This window comes from Cyprinus carpio, chromosome B8 (assembly GCF_018340385.1).
Source record: "Cyprinus carpio isolate SPL01 chromosome B8, ASM1834038v1, whole genome shotgun sequence".
Taxonomy (NCBI): domain Eukaryota; kingdom Metazoa; phylum Chordata; class Actinopteri; order Cypriniformes; family Cyprinidae; genus Cyprinus; species Cyprinus carpio.
In genome coordinates, this window is record NC_056604.1 from 1743568 (window position 1) to 1770019 (window position 26452).

The window sequence follows — 26452 nt, forward strand, 5'->3', positions numbered from 1 at the left end:
TTCTTAATACTTGTTTTTCAGCAGAGGTCGAGAGAATCACAGTGGAAAAAATCACCCAGATGAAAGAATTAAAGGAAATGTATGGAATCAATACAAGATCCGGCATCTGTGACATCCGGGCCATTAACACAGAAAATCATTTCCACTTTGTGAAAACAAAGGAAAATTGCATTTACAGTAATGCACTTACAGTGGAAGTCAATGGGGTTTGATATTTCACCCGGATAAACATTTAAATACACACTGTTTTGAAAGTAAAAGCATCACAATAACACATTTAACATATCATCAAAATGGTAAATAATAATAATATTAATACAAATACTGTAACATAATATTATTATTCATCAGAATTGTAAACAATAATAATAATATTAATACAAATACTGTAACATAATATTATTATTAATATACATGTATATAATGTTATATAAATCTATATATATATATATTTGTGTGTGTGTGTATATTAAAATATTGCAAAATAGTATTATTATATATTTGCAATAATTTGATATATATATATATATATAGGATATTATATTATAATATATTATATTGTAGTATACATATATATATTTATAGTATATAGTATAACATTTATTAAATAATTATATTGTATAACATTATTATTTATAGTAATGTAGTATAACATTTATTAAATAATTATATTGTATAACATTATTATTTAAATCTTAAGATTATTATAGATAGTATGATTACAGTATATTATAATAGCTTTTATTACTATACAGTTATAACATTATTATATAATAGATAGACAGACAGACAGACAGACAGATAGATAGATAGATGATAGATAGTTATAATATATTTACAAGTAAATTATATAACTTTTTATTAATCGCAGTAGTTATTATTGTTGTTGTTATATATACACATACACACATACATACTATATCTATACAGTATATATATATATATATGTGTGTGTGTGTGTGTGTGTGTGTTTTTATTAAAGAAGTATATATTTTACAACATTATTATTAATAGTATTAGTTATATTATTATTTTTTGTTTTAGTAGTATTGGTTGTTTTTGTTATTTTGTTATTTTTGACTGTTAAAAAAAATCACCTTGAAAAGTGTCCTAATTAGAGACTCTACAGCTTATTTTTGTATTTACTGCTCATTTTCAGGATTTAATATGTGCTGTAATTAAAACACAAACGGCACATTTCCGCTTTCAACCCTCCTGAATGCCTTGCCCATAGACTTCCATTACTGTACATGTGCTTCGAGCTTGTTGAAATGATTTTTGCTAAATTAGGTCATGTTACACACACAACTGAACACAGGATATTTGTGTCAGACTGTATTGCTTTTGAAAGACAGCAACTGAATTGAATTTAAAATAGATTGCCAAGAGGTTCCTGGAAATCAGAGAATTTATGTGCAGATGACGTGATATCAGTAACAAATAAAAACAGATTAAAACCTTGCTAGACTTTACAGGGACATTCCTCTTATGAATAATATTCAGGATCCTGGGGTTTCAAAAGAAATATTGCAACTCTATTCTCATCCAGAGAAACGTAATATTCATTTTCAACAATCTGTCTGTATTTCTGCAGTTCTTGGCGTGAGATCTTCAGAAGCAGCGTCTACTGAATATTTGTTTTGTAACCAGTTAGAACCGCTGTTCTTCATACGGAGCTCGAGATGAGAGAAAAAGCTTGTGATATTCATTTGTGTCTATTGAAATATTGTTTGTGAAACTTCAAAAGACCACAAGCTCCTTCAGCTCTTGAATTATGTGTCTATTAAATTAGATTTTATGGATAAGAGCAGATATTTCCAAACCTCTGTTCTCACAGTAAATCTCTGCATTTCCCTCTGAAAGCAGAAATATAATTCTGTAGTACTGAATGAGATTTTAGTAGTAATATTTACTGTATTTTTTACCATGGTATTTACATAGTGCATTTAAGCTAGAATACACTTAAGTTTAATGATCTTTCAGCAGCAATAAAAGCAATTAACCATAATAAAACTATGTCCTAAGAATGTTTTGCTAATGTTACCATTAAGTTATGAAAACATTATTTCTGAAAGTTCTCAGAACAATCAAAACATACAGATTTTTTTTTTTTTTTTTTACATTTTAAGTTTTTTTTTGATTATGTGAATGTTAGAGAAACCATTAAGGAAATTTTCCCTTTTATAATTTTGCAAATATTATAGCAATATTTATATAATAATATATACAATGTGTGTGTGTATTATAAAATATTTATATCTTGCAAAATATATAGTTTTTTTTTTCTTTTTATTATTACTATATAAATTATCCGGAATATATTTTTTAAATAAATAAGTATATTATTATTATAATTTGTATTATTATTGTTATTATTTGGACTGATGTGATAAAATATTCTATAAAAGTAGACTATTTAGAGATTTTATAGCTCATGTTTGTATTAAATATTTAATATGCGCTTAAATATAGTGCTAAGAACATTTTAATGTTCATGTTCATATAAAGTTAATAAAAATCTAATCTAAAATCTAAAATAAATAGTAAGTAGCTTATTAAAAATAACTGAAATGATTCACAAACATTTTTCAAGGTCAATATATAAATAGAGAATATATAAAAAATAAAAAATATATATATTAAATATTATAAAAAAAAGTTTTAAAATGATTTTTTTTTTCAGCTAATTAACAAAGCAACATTTCTCATTTTCATTTAGTTTAGCTTGAAATACTAAAGTGGCTAAAACTAAATACGCAAAAATGGTGTGATTTTACAGTTGTAACATTTGGTAACATACCATTTACCATATGTAACAAATGGTTAATTTTAGTAACTAAAACAAACAATGAGCAAATTATGTGTCACAAAGTATCAGCTCAGGTCCATTAAATAATATTAGTAGATACAACTTTTAAAAGTTGAACGTTCCATGAACGATGTAAAGTAACGTTTTGATAATGTTACCAGATAACGTTTAGTGAACGTTCCATAAATGTTATTGAAAGACGCTTGTTTATAACATTTAAAAAGAACCTTGTCAGAACCTTAACCATTAGCTGGATATGCATTAATCACTTTTCAGTTTCTTGCATATTGAATGGATTTATTCCGGATGTGAATGCAGGAGCTCTGACGGTCTGGTGTTGATGAACTGAGGCGTGTGTTAATTGTCTGTCCTCGCTGTTTACACCTCCAGAACACCAGCGGCTCCCGCTAATGAAGCGTGCCGTCATTGAGAAGAGGATTATTAGCTTTGTTAATTGAGTTGACTGTGTGCAGATGCAGACAGTGATGCAGATGAACGAGGAGAGGTTTTCTGTGTGCTCTTGAATATATTTGGCCTGATCGGATCGGTCTCTGCCCGTTTGACCCTGTGATTTATTTCAGCTCTAGACTGTCAACAGCATCGCCATTCGCCACACGCTTTGATTTCTGATTTAAAGCAGCGATAGAATTGTTTTTAACTCTGTTTCGGTGGAATTCAAGGATGGAGAATTTCAATTAAAAGTTTCCACAAGCTTCTGTCAGGCAATTTCTCTAACTGATTCTCAATTAAAACTTTGAGCTGCCAGAGAAATGGCTGTTTAGCGGCAGGAATGGGGTTGTTTAGTCATTCGCTGAAAGTTTAGAGAGCGAGGTGGAGAGAGTATTTACAGGTGATGCGTGCACACGAGGGTCAGCGGCCCAAAGATGGAAATACTGTCAGTCAGAGGTCATTCTCTTGAATAAGGGCACGTTATGCATTTCATCAGTGAGATGATAGCAGATGTCATCCGTAAACACATCAGGCACGCATTTGGACATGTTAGTCTCTTTTGTGATTAATGAGATCATTTCTTGTGTTGCACGTTGGAGTTGTTTCAAGATGCTTGGCAAACAAGTCAGAGGAGTGTTTGGAAGCAAACCAGCGCTCATCTCAGTAAGATGCAACCTAATTTAGTTATTAGAGGTAACTGAAACTAAAACTAAAACAATTAAAGAAAAGTTATTTGAAACAAAACACATTTCAACTGAAATAAAATAAAATAAATATTTGTAAAAAACTTATTAAAGTAAAATATAAAATGTATAAAAATATTTTGAAAAGTTTTATTTCAGCTAGTTACCATGGCAGCAGTTCTCGTTTTCATTTAGTTTAACTGGAAGTACTACAATAACTAAGACTAAATAAAATAAAATAAAATGGTAACACTTTAATAGGTTTCCATTAGTTAGTGTAACTAACATAAAATACAAAAAGTAAATAAAAAATCTTATAAAATAAGCTAAAATTAAATATAAAATATAACATTATTACATTTGGAAAATTTTTAAAAGCTTATTATTTTTTCAGAATTTTATTTTGTATAAATTTAATTTTTTTTTTCTGATTCTGATTTCAGAAGCTAAATTTTTCTTTTTCATTTAGATTAACTCAAAATACTATAGTCGCTAACTAAATGAACTAAAACAGTAATACTTTACCATTAATTAATGTTAGTAACTAATGAGCAATATATTAGTTAAAATATTTAACATTAGTTAATAAAAATACAGCTATTCGTTGATACTGATTTTAAGAATCTAGAAGGAAATGTTGAAATTCACATTAACTGATGTTAATAAATGCTTTAGAAGTATTTTTCATTGTTAGTTCATATTAACTAATGGTGAAAAATGGAACCTTTTTCTAAAATGTTACTACAACTACAGCTAATATATATATTTTTTTTATAAAAACTATGTACTGTAGATGCATTAATAAAAAAATACATTACAATACATTAATAAAAAACAAATTTACTACAACCAACTCAAATGAAAGTAAAATAAAAAATTACAATATAATTCAGAATATTAACAAAAACTGAAATAGTATATCAAAGATACTAAATTATCACTGCGAGTGATTAAAGAGCATCATCTCATATTTACTGGAAGATTGTTTTAGTTTAGAAGAGCGTTCATTTTTAAAGCAAAGAAGCGGTTTCAGTCTCGTGTTCCCGTCGCTGTGAAAAATTAAGGAGATGTTTGCATGTGCAATCTATCACACATTTCTCTCTGAAATACAACAGTCTTTTTGAGGAGCGTGAAGCTCTGTGTAGGAAGAGTAGTATTGTTTTTTTGTGGCGTATGTGTCTCTGTGTGTTGTGGGTTTTTCAGTGTGGAGTATATCATATAGGTGTGTATAAACGACTACCTGGACGTCTACTGTCCGCACTATGAAGACTCGGTCCCTGAGGAGAGAGCGGAGCGCTACGTGCTCTACATGGTCAACTACGACGGCTACAGCACGTGTGACCACACGGCCAAAGGCTTCAAGCGCTGGGAGTGCAACCGGCCGCACTCGCCCAACGGCCCGCTCAAGTTCTCCGAGAAGTTCCAGCTCTTCACGCCTTTCTCGCTGGGCTTCGAGTTCCGACCGGGCCGAGAGTATTACTACATCTGTGAGTATGAGAGCGGGAGTCCGAGTGAAGGCCGTAGGCTACTTTAAAGAGATCATCGGATGTTTCACAACTTTATATGATTCTTTAAGGTCTTAATGAAAAGTCTATAACATACTTTGGTTAAAATTTCTCAGTGGTAGTGTAAAAAACAGCCTTTTTACCCTGTCAAAAACAGCTCTGTTTACAGCAAGCCGTTTTAGTGCATGTTCCTTTAAATACTAATGAGCTGTGCTGACCCCGCCCCTCTCTTCTGTGCCGTTCTCATGACACTGTTTACTTCACCCGCGGAACTTGCTAACTAGCACGTTATTAGGAAAGGTGATTATACTCACTTCTGGAGGCTGAGATCATGAAGGATTCGCGCAAACATAGTCACATTTATGTAGACCCGTGTCAATCAACAATAGTGGGAGGAGCCTGGGGCCGTGTGATGTCACACATACAAGAATCTGAGAATGGCTTGATTTGAGAAAGGGGTTATCGTTTGTGGATTTTTATCATTAAAGGGTGGCTGTGTACAAACACTGCCAAGACACAGTTCAGTTCAAACAACATGTATAAGTGAATTTTGCATCCGATGGCTCATTTAAAATCAAACATGTCAGTCATGACGTTATGGTTGCATCTTTAAATAGAGAGAATATAGCTGTTTGACGTTTTAAGAGTTTTCACTAGAAAAGGAATGATTGTCAAAAGGCTCTTTCTAAAAGTATTGTGTTGCGGGTCAGTTTGACCTGGTTTTTGAGCTGTATGGATAACTAGTTAACATATGATTTTGATATTTTGAGACTTTTTCTTGTTGAGGATCATGAGCAAGCATGCAAAGTTGTTTGGTTGTTCGTATTCTGGGTATGAATGTTATGGGGTGGGTTCAATATAAATCTCCAAAAATCACACTTAATTACATTAATTACAATTAAAAAAATTAAGAAAATTTTGGTTATTATGATTATTATTTATATTTTTTATATTTTTTATAATTTTGTATCATATATAGTATGCTTTTTTATTTTATATATATATATATATAGATAGATATAGATATATTAACTATTTTATAGAAATTTTTGGAACTAGATGCGTGGAGATCGTTTGTTTGATAAGATGATGTGTAACCATGCATGAACTGATTTAAATGTACAACATCTACACTGTGTAAATTTCTTTGCATAAAAGCAACTGCCAAATGCATAAATGTAAATACCATGAATGTAGAAATAAAAAATGTAAATTTCAAGTTTTTATATTATATTACATTTTTTTTTTTTATTTTTATTTTTTTTTTTTGTTTTTTTATTTATGACTTATTTGGGGGTTTTTGAGATTTCCAAAGTTTGTTTTATAAGAGATCGTATTTTATATTTAAGCGCGCAAAATGAGGTATAAACATGAGGTCACGTTGTAGAGTTACATTATTAGGTGAAAAATCAGGCAGAAACCAGAAATACCTGTTCATCCAGGTGTGTTTTGGTTTTTCAACTGCTCACATTTCTGATGGAGTTTGATGCGTTTAGGGCTAAAGGTTGTTTCATTTCGGGTGTAATAAAAGTTTATTTCCCTCGCTGTATTTCAGTGACAAAGCCATTTGTACATAATTCTCAACTGCATGGAGACTATAAGAAAATGCAATGTTTTCTCTCGCTGGGTTGAGGCTGTAAATTTTGAGATTCACTTTCAAGGACGAACGCGTATGAAATCCAGGCAGGGCAGAAATCAATATGAGTCAATATTCACCGAAGGACACCTGTCGACAAGGTGAGATGAAAATACAGGCAAACTCATTAGTTTTCGCTCATAACGTGGAGCGCGGCTCCTGCAGGACCTTCATATCGTTACACAGAGAGCCGTTATTATGTGCTTGACTCGCCGGAGCTGCTAAGAACGGGAAAATCATCCAGCATATCGCTCTTCTCACGAGTCCCATCATCCTCACTCGCGGTCCAAAGCGAACATCTGTGAAATCAGTTTGCCCTCTCTGACTGATTGTTCTGTCTCACACCGGAGTCTTTATTCAGCTCCTGCCAGAGAGATCTTGGCAGCTTCTGTCTCTCTGGTGAACATCATAATTAATATACATCACGACAATCATGTTGAACATAATTCTAAACAGAAAGTCAGAGCTGAAGCTGAAGTCCTACTTTTAGCTGCCATATTTTACAATGACTCGTCTCGCAGACACTGAAAGAGTCGTCGTATTATTAATATCGGTATTAAGAAAAATGATTTCGCAATTAGGGATGGTTATAGACGTCAGCTTTCTCTGGCAGGAATATTTAAGCAAATGTTTCTTTCCAGTTCATCCGTCAAGCTTTCATTTCGCCTATAATGAAACCTGTCAAACTCCTTTTTAATAGTGTTTTATTTTATGATTACTTTTTAATAGTTTTTTATTTCTTGATTATGTTATTATAATTGTTTATTATGCTCATGTCGGTTTCTGCATTGACAGACATTCAAAATGTATATGTTGTAAGCAAAATAGAAATATTATACTTATTAAATTTGTAAGAAAATATTGTAACTATTTTGCCAGTGTTTATTTTTATTATTATTATTTATATATTAATTATATTATTAATTATGTTATAATTGTTTTATTTATATTCCATTTCACTACATTCATATCTTTTATATTTATTATGTTGTATTTTAGTTTTTTTAATTAATTAAAATAATTTAATGTTCAGGACTCATAGATTTTAACAACAATTTTAAAAACAGGTTATAATAACAATTTATATTTATATTGTGCCATTCTAAAGCTCAAGGAATCTTTATTGTCCATCAGATTACTACAGAAATAGGAAAAAAAAAAAAAAAAAATGGAAATTTGGCACATGCATGTATTTTTTAGGGAGAGAAAAAAAATACAAAAAGGAAGGAGGCATAATAAGTTGGTCGAGTTATTTATTAATATTCATTATTTATGTAAATTGCATTCATACAATTTATTTAGATTGTGCTTCATACAACACATGTTGTTTCAAAGCAGCTTCACAATAATAAACAGGAAAATAACAGTGCTAATGTTGCGAAATTCAATCATTTTGAAATGTCTTTTCAACTATAAAGCAGTGTCATTATTCAGCTCAAATCAGTTCAATGTTGATTCAGTTCAGTTCAATAACATTGTCAAGTTCATCAGTCAGAGTCGCTGACTTGGTATTATTCAAAACAAGAGAAATGAATACTAAATATATGTCATGCAATAACAAAAGGTATAGAAACTAGTTCAGTCTAATTATGTTTTACCCAGTATTTATGCTTGCTATGTATTTTTATGTTTTTATAGTGTTTGATCACAGCTCGCTAGCTTAGCGACTCTAGAATGTCTGTTTTCGTGGATTGTTGTTGATTGAATTTTCACATGAACTCTTGAGAATACAGAAGATCATTATGGTGATTTTACTGACACTTTCAGATGGTGGTTATCAGTGACATTTCTCTAAATCGTTGTTTGAAGAGACACGGCGTCTGGAGCAGTCGTGAAGGTGGCGCTCAGTAGAAATGTTATCGCTCGCTCTGATTGCGGCCGTTCCTCACTGACTGACATTATCACTCCAGACCGTCACGTCTCTCTCTGATAGCAGCAGCTGAGAGAAGTCTACCGGATTTTTAGTGGTGCTCTTACCTGTTTACCCTTACCAAAAAGTCGTATACTTCAAGTTTATTTTATTAAGTATACTTAAGTAAAGTTCAAGTATATTTAGACTTTTTTTTAAGTATGTCAAGTATACTTAAATGTCATTTTAAGTATATTTCTGAGGAGTACATAAAGCCCATTTCTGAAAAGTACATAAAAAGTAAACTAAAAGCATACTTTCCTATTTTTAGTTTAAAAAGAAGTATACTAATAAACTTATTTTTCGTAAGGGTATACACTGCAAGAAATAAATAAATCCTTAATATGTTTGTCTTGTTTTCCATTAAAAATATCTAAAGATTCTTAAATCAAGATAAATCAAGATAAATTTACCTGAGAAGTAAAGGTGGTAGATGTAGATGGTAAAGAAACCAGCTTGTGTGTTTGTGTGTTGCTGTGTGATTGCTGGAGTGTTCTGTGTGGTTGCCAGGGTGTTGCTATGTGGTTGCTAGGGTGTTCTGTATGGTTGCCAGGGGGTTGCTAGGCTGTTCTGTGTGTTAGCCAGGGTGTTGCTATGCAGTTGCTAAGGTGTTGATATGTGATTGCTAGATTGTTTTGTATGGTTGCCACGGTGTTGCTTTGTGGTTGCTAGGGTGTTATGTCTGGTCACCTAGGTGTTGCTATGCAGTTGCTAGAGTGTTCTGTGTGGTTTCCAGGGTGTTGCTACTGTATGTGGTTGTTGTGTATGGTTGCCACATTGTTGCTGCTTGATTGTTAGTGTGTTCTGTGCAGTCACCAGGGTGTTGCTATGCAGTTGCTAAGGTGTTGATATGTGATTGCTAGGGTGTTCTGTATGGTTGCCAGGGTGTTGCTATGTGGTTGCTAGAGTGTTCTGTATGGTTGACAGGGTCTTGCTATGTGGTTCCTAAGGTGTTCTGTGTGTTCACCAGGGTGTTGCTATGCAATTGCTAAGGTGTTGATATGTGATTGCTAGGTTGTTTTGTATGGTTGCCACGGTGTTGCTATGTGGTTGCTAGGGTGTTCTGTCTGGTCACCTAGGTGTTGCTATGCAGTTGCTAAAATGTTTTGTGTGGTTTCCAATGTGTTGCTTTGTGGTTGTTAGGGTGGTCTACTTGGTTGCCAAGGTGTTGCTACTGTATGTGGTTGTTGTGTATGGTTGCCATGTTGTTGCTGCTTGATTGTTAGTGTGTTCTGCGCAGTCACCAGAGTGTTGCTATGCAGTTGATAGAGTGTTCTGTGTGGTTTCCAGGGTGTAGCTCTGCAGTTGCCAAGGTGTTGATATGTGGTTGCTAGGGTGTTCTGTGTGGTTTCCAGACTGTTGCTATGTGATTGTTAGGATGTTCTGTGTGGTCACAAGGATGTTGCTAAGCAGTTGCTAGAGTGTTATGCAGTTGCTAGGGTGTTGCTTTGCAGTGGGTAGGGTGTTCTGTGTTGTTGCTATTGCATGTGATTGCTAGGGTGTACTTTGTTGTCACCAGAATGTTGCTATACAGTTGCTAGGGTGTTCTGTTTAGTTGCCAGGTTGTTTCTGTTGTATGTAGTTGCTATGGTGTGGGGGGTGGGGGTGTTTCACAAGGGTGTTTCTATGCATTTGCTAATGTGTTGCTTTGTGATTGCTATGGTGTTCTGTGTGGTTGCCGGGGTATTTTCACTGTATGTGGTTACCAGGGTGATGTGTATGGTTGCCATGGTTTTTCTGTTTGTTAGTGTGTTCTGTGCAGTCACCATGGTGTTGCTATGCAGTTGCTAAGGCATTCTGTGTCATCACCGGTGTGTTGCTATAGGGTTGCTAAGGCATTCTATGTTTGAGGGTGTCAGTAATGTCAGTGTGTGTAATACAGTCTGCAAACAATATAACATCAAAAGCTCCTATTCCTTTTTCTACATCAATAAAACACCTCACTGTGACACATGTGGGCCAGCGTTCAGCAGCAGTGTGTTGTTTTACAAATGTGCCTGTGATTTTCATTAGTCAGAGATTTGTAGCTTATTGGAAATGTACAATGAAGATTAAAATAACAAATTGCTGTTTGCGAGAGAAAAAAAAACCTGTATTGTGTTCCTTCAGCGCAGTCAGTGAGGTTTTGTGTTTTTATGCTGTTATCCACTTGAGCAGGTTAACTGAGACATGAGGTGAAATCAAACAAGGATTTAAATCATCAAGTTTTTGTCTCAGAGAGGAGACGGTGTCCATCAGGAGGGATTTCTTATCTGAGACAAACACTGTTTTTCTTTCTGCGCTGCTGTAGAAAGTGACACTGAAAATGGCAAATGCAGGAAGCTGTTTAGTGACGTTCACATCTGCAGCCTATTAAGCTGAATACAGTGTGAGCCATTTGAGGATGTCTCTCTGAGGTCAAAGGTCACGGCGTACTGCTGACCCCCCACCTCGAAATGCTTGAGACAGCATCTTTTTCTAATATTGTGAATTTAAGGATGGATTTTAATCTCTCAAGGTCTCCAAATCCAATATTACAGGAGGGAGTCAGTGGATGAAAGGAGAATGAATCACATTTTTTGTCTGACGCAAGTGGAATTGGAAAATCTGGATGCGGTTTGGAGTGTCAGGAACGGCGCGGGGGTTTATGACCTTACGGACGCTTATTAAATCACGCTTTACCCTCTCTGGCGACTGTCTAGTGACTGCTGCAGGTTTGATAGATGCTGTCAGGGTTGATGCCATTCAGAATTACATTCGGAGTGACTTTTACATTCCTGGATTTGAATAAGAACAATGAACAGGATTCCGAATTGGAATTCAAATTTGAAATTGTGGTACATAACTGGAATACATTCAACAAAATGTTGTGTGTTTAATTTAAATTAAAATAATTAATTTATTGTAATTAAATACATTGTCATACAGACTGCTAAATCAATACTTTTATTCATCAAGGATGCATTAAATTGATCAAAAGTGACATTTATAATGTTACAAAAGATTTCTATTTCAAATAAATGCTGTTATTTTGAACTTTCAATTCTTCTGTGAATTCTGAAAAATAAAGTGTATCACAGCTTCCACTAAAATATTGTGCAGCACAACTGTGTTCAACATTGATAATAATCAGAAATGTTTCTTGAGCAGCAAATCATCATATTAGAATGATTTCTGAAGATCATGTGACACTGAAGACTGGAGTAATGATGCTGAAAATACAGCTGCGCATCACAGAAATAAATTACACTTTAACAGAGATTCACATAGAAAACAGCTGATTTAAAATGTAATAATATTTCACAATTTTTACAGTATTTTTATTCAATTAAATGCAGGGTGAGCAGAAGAGACTTCTTTCAGAAACATTAAAACGTTTTCAAAAATCTCTTTTTTTTTTTTTTTTTTTGCACATTCCAGTTAATCTCAATCAAACTGCATAACTAAAAATAACTAAAAATAACTATTGCTTGCACAATAAAACACAAAAACATGATAACAATAAAAAATTCTATTTTTGAAAATTAAAGTAAAGAGTTATATGTTTATTTGTCAATATTATAAGTGTGCTTTTTATTTGTAACATCATTTTAAACTAATAAGAAATTAATCCAAATGTGCAATTCAGTAAATTTCTCTTCCTTTCATTCCAGTTCAGCATCCTGCATGTTGTGGTCAATTCAATTTAAACTCATACAAAGGAAGCCCATTCTTAAATTCTGTATTTTGCCTGCCCCTGGTTGCCACGGTAACGGCGATCCATTTGCATGAGCGCAGTGATGTAGATCAGTTTAATGACAGACAAACTGAGTTTATTATATTTCTGTGCATGAGCTCTAGACGGAGCCAGCACATCTCTCACGTTCATGAAGACTCCTGGTGTTTCATCGCCTCTCCTGCGGTGTGAAGGAGCATGTCAGCCATTATCATGCCTTTGATGAATGGAACCTTCTCCTTCTCTGTTTTGCTTCGTCTGATTCCCTTCTGCGTCCTCTGGGTCGCAACACTTCCCGGCATCCCGCTGTTTTCCTCTTCCTGTGTGTGTGACTGTAACATTCGGTGGCACACGGCCCGGACCTGCCCGCCTGCCAGACAGCATCTTACACTTACTGAAAGACTCTGCCAAAGAGCGTCTGTGAACGGATCATCACACACACACACACACACACACACACACTCGCTCGCCAGAGGCTGTGCACTTCCGGAGACCGTGTCTGTGAATGGCATCTGTGGGAATTCTCCAAATGTGTTTTCACATTTGATGGAAGTGTGATCCGTGTGCCTGCAGATCTGGAAATGAACATTAACTGCATCAGTAAATGACATGTTTACTGTGGTTGCCAGGGTGTTGCTATGCAGTTGTAAGGGTGTTCTGTGTGATGTTCTGCCTAGTTGCTAGGGTGTTGCTTTGTAGTTGCTAGGGTGTTCTGTGATGTTATGCCTAGTTGCCAGGGTGTTGCTTTGCAGTTGCTAGGGTGCTCTGTCTAGCTGCCTGGGTGTTTCCAAAGGGTTGCAGTTGTTAGGGTGTTGCTATGCATGAGTAAAAACATTTACAGTGGTTTCCATGGTGTTGCTATGCGATTGCTTGGGTGTTCCACTTGTTAACAGTGGTTATCAGGGTGTTTCCGTGCAGTTGCTAGGGTGTTCTATGTGATTGCTGGGGTGTTCTGCCTAGTTGCCTGGGTGTTTCCAATGGATGGCAGTTGTTAGGGTGTTGCTACTGTATGCATCAGTAAATAACATTTTTACAGTGGTTGCCAGGGTGTTTCTGTGCAGTTTCTAGGGTGTTCTGTATGATTGCTAGGGTGTTCTACCTAGTTGTCAAGGTGTTGCTGTTGCCAGTGTGTTGCTTTGCAGTTGCTAGGGTGTTCTATGTGATTGCTGGGGTGTTCTGCCTAGTTGTCTGGGTGTTTCCAGTGGGTTGCAGTTGTTAGGGTGTTGCTATGCCTCAGTAAAAAACGTGTTTACAGTGGTTTCCATGGTGTTGCTATGTGGTTGCTAGGGTGTTCTGTCTAGTTGCCTGGGTGTTTCCAATGGATGGCAGTTGTTAGGGTGTTGCTACTGTATGCATCAGTAAATAACATGTTTACAGTGGTTGCCAGGGTGTTTCTGTGCAGTTTCTAGGGTGTTCTATATGATTGCTAGGGTGTTCTACCTAGTTGTCAAGGTGTTGCTGTTGCCAGTGTGTTGCTTTGCAGTTGCTAGGGTGTTCTGTCTATTTGCCTGGGTGTCACCAGGGGGTTGCGGTTGCTTGGTTGTTGCTATGCATTAGTAAAAAACAGGATTACAGTGGTGGCCAGGGTGTTGCTTTGTGATAGCTAGGGTGTTTTGTCTAGTTGCCAAGGTGTTAACAGGGTTTTGCAGTTGTTTGGGTGTTGCTATGCAGAAGTTAGGGTGTTATCTGCAATTGCTAGGGTGCTCTTTCTAGTTGTCAGGGTGTTGACAGGGTTTTGCCGTTGTTAGGGTGTTGTTATACAGACGCTAGGGTGTTCTGTTTATTTGCCTGGGTGTTACCAGGTGGTTGCAGTTTCTAGGTTGCTGCTATGCATTAGTAAAAAACAGGTTTACAGTGGTTGCCAGGGTGTTGCTTTGTGATAGCTAGGGTGTTTTGTCTAGTTGCCAAGGTGTTAACAGGGTTTTGCAGTTGTTCGGGTGTTGCTATGCAGAAGCTAGGATGTTCTCTGCAATTGCTAGGGTGTTCTGTCTAGTTGCCTGGGTATTTCCAGGGGGTTGCAGTTGCCAGGGTGTTGCTTTGCATTTGTTAGGGTGTTCGGTATGGTCTGTATGAAGTGGAATCCACATGTCCTGCCAGCAGGTCTTCTGATGAATATAAATTCAGGTGCGTCTGTAATAACTTGTTTACAGCACTAAGAGACTCTTCAGTGGTCCATTTATAATATTTGTTTCACGGCCCTCTTTTTCCATTAATGGCCTTTCAAAAATATCTGTGTATTCTGATTGGAAAAATATATTTTGCAACATGTGTATGCTAATATTAATAGTTGATGTTTTTGAAGGCTCTTATAATTGTGAATTTTGTGTTCTTGTCATAATGATGAAAGTCTCTGGTGTCTTGTAGAAATTAAAAGCACATTAAATTACAATGTGTTCCCTCCAGATAACAGTGCAGTTGAGCTGAATTGGCAGTAATGAGAACATGTTTAAACACATGATGAGCACCTGCTGCTGATCCGCTGCATGGTGTGAATGAGTTTGTGCCGTCTCCTGTGAAAGTCTTACTATCATACTGAGATGGCAGAGACATGGAAATATATCTGTCCTTTTTCATTTTCACACTTTTCAGGTATTTTTTAAATAACAATTTTTTTTGCATTGATGAATGTGACTCATGCAAAAATCACTAAACTAACTAGGGGATTCAAGGTGGTTGTCAAGGTGTTGCTATACCGATTCTAGGGTGTTCAATGAAGTTTAATTGGTTGGTTGGTCTGGTGGTTGCCAAGGTGTTGCTATGCAGTTACTAAGGTATTGCTATACGGTTTCTAGGGTGTTCTATGTAGTTTAATTGGTTGGTTGTTCTGGTGGTTGCCAAGGTGTTGCTATCCCATTACTAAGGTGTTGCTATAAGGTTTCTAGGGTGTTCTATGTAGTTTAATTGGTTGGTTGTTCTGGTGGTTGCCAAGGTGTTGCTATGCAGTTACTAAGGTGTTGCTATACGGTTTCTGGGGTACTTTGTTTGGTTGGCTGGGTGTTTCTGTGTGATTGCTAGAATGTTCTGTGTGGTAGTCATGGTGTTCCTATGTGGTTGCTATAGTGGTTTCTAGGGTGTCCTGGCTGGTTATCAAGGTGTTGCTATGAGGTTTCTAGGGTTACATTGTGGTTTCCAGGGTGTTGCTATGGGACTGCTAGGGTGTGTATTTGCCAAGGGGTTGCCAGGGTGTTTCAGTTGCTAGGGTATTGCTCTACAGTATTCTGGGTGGTTACCAGGTTGTTGCTATGTTGTTGCTAGGGTGTTCTGTGTTGTTTCCAGGGTGCTGTTGTTACTAGGCTATTGCTCTGCAGATGATAAATTATTCTGAGTGGTTTCCAGGGTGTTGTTATGCAGGTCTTCGTAACTGATTTTTTAGCAACATATTTTATATGTCAGAAAATGTCATATTTTCATTTAACTTCAGGTTACACAAATAAATTACAAATTATGTATGAGGTTTTGTCATAAATAGGTTCACATGTGAACCTGTAACACTTCAATCTCTCTCTTGCTCTCTCGCTCTCTCTCTCTCTCGCTCTCTCTCTCACACACACACACACACACACACACACACACACTTTATCTTTCATTTGCATGTACATGATGAGAAAGACAGCAGCACTAAAGCGGAGAGGCAGATGAGGGCTGTGAGAAATGCTCTTCATCTCTGCTGATGCTATTAGTCGAGGCTCTTTATGGATGAGGACAAATTGAGAAAGCTCTGCCGCTGGCTACGGCGCTCAAAAGAGAGCGCTGCATATTTAATAGCTCTGCATTCATATGTTGTCTTTGTCAAATGAAATAAATGCTGATTAGCATACTTGCCCAAAGGCTGGGCTGACTCTGACAGTAGTACACGTTTGCCAGATTTCCAATCGTAAAATTTGTTTGATTATTAAGCCGCATGGAGGAGAAGTGCAGGAGGCAGTGTTCCTGGAAATGTGTTCATTTCATTATAGCACACGTGGAAAACTTGTTTCCGTCTACAAATTGTACATTGTTCTGGTAGTTGGTGCTCAAAGTTTTGCGGGCAGTAAAACATTTTTTTTATGTTTTTGAAAGAACTCTCACATGCTCATCAAGGCTGCATTTTTTGTTTAAAAATGTAGTAAAAACAGTAATAATGTGAAATATTTCTACAATTTCAAAGAACTTTTTTTTATGTGAATATGTTAAACTGTAATTTATTTCTGTGATGTGCAGCTGTATTTTCATCATCATTACTCCAGTCTTCAGTGTCACATGATCTTCAGAAATCATTCTAATATGATGATTTGCTGCTCAAGAAACATTTCTGATTATTATCAATGTTGAAAACAGTCGTGCTGCACAATATTTTTGTAGAAACTATGATACATTTCAGGGTTCACAGATGAATAGAAAGTTCAAAAGAACAGCATTTATTTGAAATACAGATATTTGTCACATTATAAATGTCTTTATTTTCACTTTTGATCAATTTAATCCATCCTTGATGAGCATCTATTAAAAAATAAAAAATAAAAATACTTACCCCAAACCTTAAAACGTTTATTAAAAATATATAAAATATAATTCAAGGTTCCTTAAAGAGCACCAAGTACAAAAACTTTCTGTAAATGATTTATGTTGCCTGTAATGGAATCCAGTTTAGCAAGCAGGAATACACTGACAGTCATGTATTTCTGTTTGTTGGGTTTATTTGGCTCTTGCTTTGTGAAACTATCATTTGGATTCATGACATGCTTCAGGTGTATGTTTTATTCTATTAATAAACTCAAGCGGCACAGAATACTGATCAAGATTGCGTTTCACTTCATAAATGTGCATTACACATGCAGATGTCATTATTAAACTGTCAATATGTGATGATTTAAAGATATTCAGTATGTTTCATAGCAGATTGATATGCTCCAAAAACGATTCTGAGGCACCGTTAGATATCAGTGTAACATTTTGCATTGAAAGGCATGAGAAACAATGATCGCATTTTAAGTGAAACATCAGTAATTTTGATGCATGGAAATCAAAACTGACACTATGTACCTTCATAATGGTGCTTTTCTGGCTGTTTCTGAAATCAATTCCTCATGGATTAAACCAAGTCCTGGCCTTACATTTATTGTCCATCTGTTTCATTCAGAAATGCATCACATTATGGAGGTAAACGGCTTGTGATTGTTGACTCTGAGGTGTTAAAAGACAGTGTGGACTGTAATGAAGGAACTCTACACATCCTACACACACCACAGCACATTCCCACCAAAGATCACAGAATAAAATCCCCTGTTGAGAGTAATTAGCCTTAATTAGTCTAAACGTTGAACTTGCACTGTGCTGTCCGTCTTAATAAAGCTCACAGAATAACCTCAGATGAACATAGAATTCCTCAGAGTTTTCTCTTTCACGGCTTAAGAAACTTCACATTTATGACTCATTGAAAGATATGATTTCTTGCCGTTTCTCCTAAAATTGCTAAGTAAAAATAGAAGTAAAAATAGACATTAATAAGTCAAATGTTAAAAGATGCAAAGCACAGATCATTTAGTCTTGGGAGACTTGTGTTTGAGTTCATATTGAGATCTTTGGCATGTTGGGTAATTTCTCAGACACTGTTCAAATCTTTTCTTTTTTTTTTTCTCAAAAGAAAAATACTTTTGCCTTCCACCGAGAAACTTTACGTTTGCAAAACTATTGCACTCCCCAAGAAACTTTGCTTTAATTTGCAAAACAATTGTGATTCTCTCTTTAATTGTTTGCATTCCGCTGAAGAGCTTTGTGTTTGTTCACTTGCAAAATATTTGATTTTCTGAGATTTTTTTTTTACAATTGTGATTCTTTATATTTTTTTTTTAGATTTTTGTTAACTTGCTTTATTTTTAAAAATATTTGTTCACTTGGAGACTGTTGATTTTAGAATAATTTGTTTGCTTGCAAAATTTTTGCATTACCTAAGAATTGCTTTTAGATTTTTTGAATTTGCTAAGAAATTTTTTTTGCTTGCAAAACATTTGTTTACTTGGTAAACATTTGTTTGCATACAAAATTTTTGCATTCCCCAAGAAACTTTGTGCTCAATTGCAAAAAAGTTGTATTCTCGCACAAAATTTTTGTGTTCTCTAAGAAATGTTGTTTTCACTTGCAAAGTATTTGGTCACTTGCAAAATTTTTGCATTTCCCGAGAAACTGTTAACTTACAAAACAATTGTTTGGTTGCAAAACATTTGTGCTCGCTTGCAAAATGTTGCGTTCTCTGAGAAATGTTTTGGAACACAGCAGGTTTTGTGCGAGCAAACTTGACTTCTCTTAGAAAAAGCACTGAAATATAATTTTTCCATTTTAGAATTTCTCTCCGTAGGATACTTCAGTCAGATCTCCATTTACTTCTGTTTCTCTCTAGCAGAAACAATTGATATTCTGGGGAGATCTTTGTTTGATTTATCTTCCCTACTGGACCTTAAATGTAGCATTCAAGAAACATATGTCATACTTTGCCTAAAAATAAACTTGAGATGAAGTCACTCTATAATTTCAGCTGCGATTTTCCTCTTTTGAATTCCGTCCAGTGTATTTGTTTTCAAAACTCTCTGATAAACCAGCAGACTGCTAGTGACAGAAAACCACAAATGACAGCGTGACGTTCCACTCTTCACCCCGCAGGCGCCGTGTGTGTGTGTGTGTGTGTGTGTGCACACGCCCTTTAGATTCCACAGGAAAGGAGCAATTTCCTACTTCAGACCACAAAATACACCCGCAAGCCGCAGCTTTATAGGATAGTGTGTGTGTGTGTGTGTGTGTGTGTAGTGGGAGACCAAGACCATATCTTTCTCAGGTGTTTGTGTGTGTGTACTCACCTTCTCTTATCTCTTGTGTGTTTTACAGCATCCATGATCACAGAAACCGGGAGAAGGTCGTGTCTCAAGCTGAAAGTCTTTGTGAGACCACCAAGTAAGTGTAACTGATTACAAACCACACACGTATGATTCTGTCGGAGACATCTGGTTTGGAAACTCCCATGCCTTCCAATGCAACACACTTTAATGGACATTAACGGCAGGTGACTGCTTCTGTGTGCTTTCCTCTGATTGGCAGGTGGGTCGGGCTGCTGAATTACCACTAACACGATTGGCTTACGGTATCTTTTTTCATTTCTTCTGTTTTTGTAGATGGCTGCGAGAAAACCATAGGCGTTCATGACCGCGTTTTTGTCGATGACAAAGTAGACAATGCATTAGAACCAAGAGGTCAGTATGGCTTGAAATCACCTTCGCTTTGTTCAGTCTGTGTGCTTTACTTCCTCTAATCACTCTGTGCATGTGTATTAATGTACCTCGAATTGAGTTGCGCCTGCAGCTTCTCTGACACTTCGAACCACAAAGACTGTTTTATTTATGCATGAGGTACACATCGTATTAATAATGCATTCTCTTGTAATAGCTGAGGGCTGTCTGTCAACATCTCCACCCTGTGCTCAAGCAATTAAGCGACCAGAAATTAGCCATGTGACCTTTCAGCGAGCCAAAAGCTTAAGTCAGTCAGTGTCTATCATGCCTTCCAGCTGAAATGCATGGATTATACTCACAATATATGCATGCAAGTTGGTTACAGGAAGAATTAAAATCCAAAACTTGGATATGCATGAAGGTTTTGTGCCAAATTAGCAGTGTCACGTGGGACGATGCCAAGCTTGTTTTGGCTTCTCCCTGATGAAACCTATTACATCCAAACACATGGCACTTACTAACATGCACGACTACCGGCTTGTAATATTTATTGCCATTTCTGTCACGCTAGCTTTGACTTTCATGGTGTCATGATCAAACATTGGTGCTGCATTCAAATTCAAGATGTAATGAAATAGACAAAGGGAAAAATCTGAAAGATGACTATTGGTATAAAATCTTACCCAACCACTGTGACATGACATGACCATCTGACTGTGACCAACCACCGTTTGCTTTGTTTTTATGTGGCGTTTAATAGCAAATCTGTCCATAACCATATGAATCCAGTCATAAAAAATGCAGAATGTCACAAATGTGGCACAATTTGGAAAGTGGTGCTGTACATTTAATAAAATCACAATATGGAATAGTATATTAAAGCACAAAAACTCTATTAAATTAAGAAGTCTGACAGTCACTTTGTCAGCATTTCACAATTTAATTTAAGAAAACTCTTAAAATACACACAGCCAAAATTAGTCTGGTTAAACGTTTGGTTAAACTTGAAGAAGTTATGACAGAAACATATTACTGTTGTGCAACAGAATGTTCTTCTCAAAATAATAATCATAATAACAGTTATAGCAATACAGTTTATTAAAGCATAATGTTTCTTTTTTTTTTTCATTCACATTTTAATTTAAACTGTAAACCTTTTGAAGCACTTTGTTTGCCAAAAAGATAAAAGGAATTGTTGAAATTTAATTTGTGTGCATTTAAAAATATTAATTAAATTTTAAAAGTCATATGCATTTATTTGAATACCATTGTTTTTGACAATAAATTTTTATTAAAAATCATAAAACAGAACAATTAAGAACAGTCAACAATATTTCTGGAAAAAATAGACATTTGTGCATTTTTTTATTTTTTTGCCATTTTAATAAATTATTAAAGTTTTATGAATTCAATTCTTTAGGTATGCGTTTTTGTTAAAGATTAATTAAATTGCTTATTAAGTTTTATTCATTTATTTAAATACAAGTCTATGATGATAAATTTGTATTAAATCATAAAGAATGAAAATTATACAGAAAAAAAAAATCACAGAATAATTTAAAAACACAACAGAATTTCAAAAAAAAAATCAACATTTAATTATTTTATTATTGTTACAGTTTAAATAAATTAAAGTTCTATGAATTCAACTTATTAAACATGCTTTTGGATTATTACAATAAAATTAAACTATTAAATTAAATATTAATTTAAATTGGAATTGGGGAAAGATAAAACAGAATTTGTTGAAAAAAATAAAACACATTTCATAAAGGCCTACAACTGGCTACAAAATAAATGCCTGACAAATTTAGGCTTTCTAACTTGTAGATTTACAGATTATTTCACAGGTTACACTTTATTTCTATTGTCTGCTTCAGACATTCTACAAACTAAGTAACATATTTGCAACTACATGTGAACTAACTCTCAGAGTATTAGTAGACTGTTAGAGTTTGGGTTAGTAGAATAAGTTACGTTGCAAAGTTACTTATAGTTAGTAGTGAACTAGTTAACACAGAGCCAGTTTCAGTTCGGTGAGCGGACCGTGGGTGATCATGGTGAAAAGCTGTTGAAATTGCACATTAACACTGCAGAATGTGTCAGTGTTGTTGAACACAGTATTGTTTTCTCATGCATTTTCACCTTGCCAACACACACCCACCCAGGCATGGCGCCGTGTCATGATGGAGGCATTGATTTATTAGTCCAGATCCCCACTGAGAGGCTGGAGGTGTCTGTCTGCCCGCCTGAATGAGCCAGCAAACTGCTCTGTCCTCCCCTCCCAAGCATATTTATCTGTCTCCTTTAGCGCCACACCTGTCTGTTTCTCCCACTGACGTCTTCAGAGAGACGCCGTGCTTTCCAAAGCCATATCACGCTCACTGATGATAACCGCAGTCTGTGTCTGCTCCAATAAACCAGCAGAACTGCACTGAGACTCTGTTATTACTGAGGATTCTGGGGATATTTGCTGCTTTATGTTTAGATGGCAAATGGACATGCGCTAGTGTTATTTTAGTATCTTTGAGATCATGATATTATAGTTTTTATTAATATTTTGAATTTTTGTTTTAATTTGAGTAATTTTGATGTGTTTTTTTTCTACTTTAAATTACCATGATTTTTGATAATAAATGTATGAAGTCCTGCAAATTACATTCTGGGCAATATATATATATATACATATATATATATATATATATATATATATAGATATATATATATATAATATATATATATATTATATATATTTAATGTATTGATGGAACAAATGAACTAGAAGGATTTAAAATTTAATATAAAAGTAAAAAAAAAAATAGAAAATAAAATAAATATATATATATATATATATATATATATATATATATATATATATATATATATATAAAACCATATGTTTATGTATTATATACAGGTGCATGTCAAAAAATTTTGAATATCGTTTTTTTTTTTTTTTTGGTAAACATTTCAAAAAGGGAAACTTTAATACATTTTAGATTCATTACATGTAAAGTAAAACATTTCAAAGTTTTTTTAATTGATTTTTTTATTTTGATGATTAGAGCTCACAGCTCATGAAAGTAAAAAATCCAGTATCTCAAAATATTAGAATATTTACATTTGAGTTTCATTAAATGACCATCCCTACAGTATAAACTCCGGGTATCTCTTGTTCTTTGAGACCACAATAATGGTGAAGACTGCTGACTTGGCAGTGATCCAGAAGACAATCATTGACATCATCCACAAAGAGAGTCAAAGAAGCTCATTACTTCACAGAGTGCTGTATCAAAGCATATTAAATGCAAAGTTGACTGGAAGGAAGAAATTGGGTTCACAAGCAACTGGGATGACCGCAAGATTGAGAATAAAGCAAAGCCGATTCAAACACTTGGGAGCCCTTCGCAAGGAGTGGACTGAAGCTGGAGTCAGTGCATCAAGCGTCACCACGCTCAGACGTCTTCAGGAAAAGGGCTACCAAGCCACTTCTGAAACAGAAACAACATAAGAAGCAACTCATCTGAGCTAAGGAGAAAAAGAACTGGACTGTTGCTCAGTGGTCCACAGTCCTCTTTTCAGATAAAGGTAAATTTTGCATTTCATTTGGAAATCAAGGTCTGGAGTCTGGAGGAAGACCGGAGAGGCACAGAATCCAAAGTCCAGTGTGAAGTTTCTGAAGTCAGTGATGATTTGGGGTGCGTGACGTCTGTTGGTGTTGGTTTATTGTGTTTTATCAAGTCACAAGTCGATGCAGCCATCTACCAGGAGATTTTGGAGCACTTTATGCTTCCATCTGCTGACAAGCTTAATGGAGATGCTGATTTCCTTTTCCAGCAGGACTTTAGCACCTGCCCACAGACCAAAACCATTTCCAATGATATTACTGTGCTTGATTGGCCAGCCAACATGCCTGACCTGAAGCCCATAGAGAATCTATGGGACGTTTTCAAGAGAAAGATGAGAAACAGTGGATCCGAGCTGAAGCTCAATAGTTCCTCAGCAGAGCCACAGGCTGATCGCTTCACGCCACTCTTCACTGATGCTGGAGTTTGTGCTAAACGAGCCCTGATCAAGTATTGAGTGCAGAAATGAGCATACTTTAAAGAACTTGAGATTTTCTGTTTTGCAAATTCTTTTTATTTATTTTTTATTTTATTTTTTTTACTGAGATACTGTATTTTTGACTTTCATGAGCTGTAAACTCTAATCATAAACATTAAAACAAAAAACTTTTGATTTTTTTTTTTACTTTACATGTAATGAATCTAGAATATATTAAAAAGTTTCACTTTTTGAAATTTTATTAACAATATTAAACATTTTTAGATGCACCTGTGTGTGATTGTGTGTGTGTGTGTGTGTGTGTGTGTGTGTGTTTGTGTGTGTGTGTGTGTGTGTGTGTTTATGTTTATTTTTTGTGTGTGTGTGTGTGTGTGTGTGTGTGTTTATGTTTATTTGTTTCCTTGATTTATTTGCTCTTTTATAAGGCAGCTTATTTAGATAGTTAATTCTTATTAATTTGTTCCATTATTTACGTAAACTACTACTACATAATGTACTAACTCTGGGAGGAGAAACAAAATGAAAATTGAAAAACTGAAAAATGAAAAAAAAAAAAAACACACATTTTTGAGTATTGTTGTTGTTATTTTTTTTTTATTTAATTAAAATGCAATCCATAAAAATAAAATGGAATACATAAAAAATAAATAATGGGGGAAACAATAAAACAGATTTCATAGGGCCCTATAACCTGCTGTACAAAACATTATTTTAGTTTCGTTACAGTTTGTATTATTATTTTGAATTTTCATGTTTTTATTTAAATATTTAGTTAAAGTTTCAGCAATTTTGTTGTTTTTTTTAAACATGTTTGCGTAGTTTTTACACATTTTTGTCAAACTAAATGAAAATGAGAAATGTTGTCTTTCAACTAGCTGAAATAAACTTTTTCAGTGAAATAAACTTATTGTAATTTTTATTTTTAAAACTTTTATTGTTAAATGTTTTATGAATTCAGTTGATTAGACATGATTTTGATCATTAAAATTTAAAAATTATATATATATATATATATATATGAATGTATGTATGTATGTATGTATATATGTTACATATTAATTGGGGGGTGCAATCCATAAAAATGAAAAAAAAAAAAAAAAGCACAGAATTTTGGTGATGTTGAAATGATTCCCAGAAATTTTTGAAATTCTATATAGAAGTGGCTGATGTTTTTTTGGTCTCCTCACTTCCAGACGACACCAGTCACGAGGCTGAACCGTCCCGGAGCGACGTGTCGACTTCAGGCCTGCGGCACCAAACATCGGGGCCCCTGCTGGCCCTCCTGCTGCTCTGCATCTCTGTGTTCCTCACCTTATAGCCCCTCACCGGCCCCTCAAGCAGCCCCCGGGAAACCCCAAGCGTCTTGAGATCCACCAGGAACACTTCTGCTGCGCTTTCGTTTAGTTTTCCAATATTTAAGTGGTCCTTGCTGTCTTTGATTAAGAAAAGTCGATTAGCCGTGCAAAGAAGAAATGCAGATCATCCGTTTAACCAATCGACTGGCGGCTGGTCGCTGGGGATTGGCTGCTGGGAGGAAGGGGGCGGAGTCTCAGAATTGATTTGGGTCCATTGGGAGCGAGTCGCTCTTTTGTGGGTAATTAGAGAATGCGTTAAGAAACGTTCTGTGAGAACTGAAGGTTTTTAGGTGGGTTTCACATAAAACAGACATAAACATAAACCCGAGTTCACCGGCTCTGCTGTTAGCGATATTATATATACACAAAGACTCTTGCCTTTCGTCCTTCGTCTGCCTTCCCTTAACAAATTGCAGAATGCATCGGAGGAAACGGTCTGTTATGCATCTCGCCGCAGGATCTTTCCCAATCGCAGGAAGACGTTGGTTAGTCTGTATTCGTTAGTCTGAATTTGGATTTGATTCTCTACTGCAATTCGAGGGACTTGTCTTAGTAGACCACACCACTAAAAACAATGATTTTGTATTTTGTAAGATAAACTTAACTGCAACATAAATATCTATATTTTTCCTATGACCTTTTATCAATTGATATGAGATATCAACATTAACGGATCATGGAAATTCTTTTCTTGTCATAACTGTGTGTCCGATTCTCTATTAGGAACCAAATACGGAAAGGTGTTTCCCCTTTACATGGGTGGAAAAAATAAGCATTTGTTTGAATAGGCCTTATACTGTACACTATACTAATATCTCCTGGAAGTGCTTCGAGTTCAGCGTTTCCATCGGAGAAAATAAAGTTTAGTATCATTTGTTGATTTCATTAATGCATTTGTTTGTTCTGTAGCTGTTAATTGGTGCAGTTCTGACTCGTTTAATATGCTGATGCGACATACGCCAAACATTAGAACATGGGCATTTTTCTCCTCCCGAAGCCTTATATGATAGAAGAACTGATGGGTGAATCTCACCAAATCTAAATCATATTTCACCACAGAATCAAAAAAAAAAATATTATATTTTCAACAAACAAAATTAAGCATATTTTAGGACTAATTAATATGTTTCCCCCCTTTGTTTATATA

General features: G+C 35.1%; 1 pseudogene; it reads left to right on the forward strand.

Moving 5' to 3' along the window:
- The first annotated feature begins 3662 nt into the window (after positions 1-3662).
- Positions 3663-25622, forward strand: LOC109045488 (annotated as a pseudogene).
- The last annotated feature ends 830 nt before the right edge of the window (positions 25623-26452 follow it).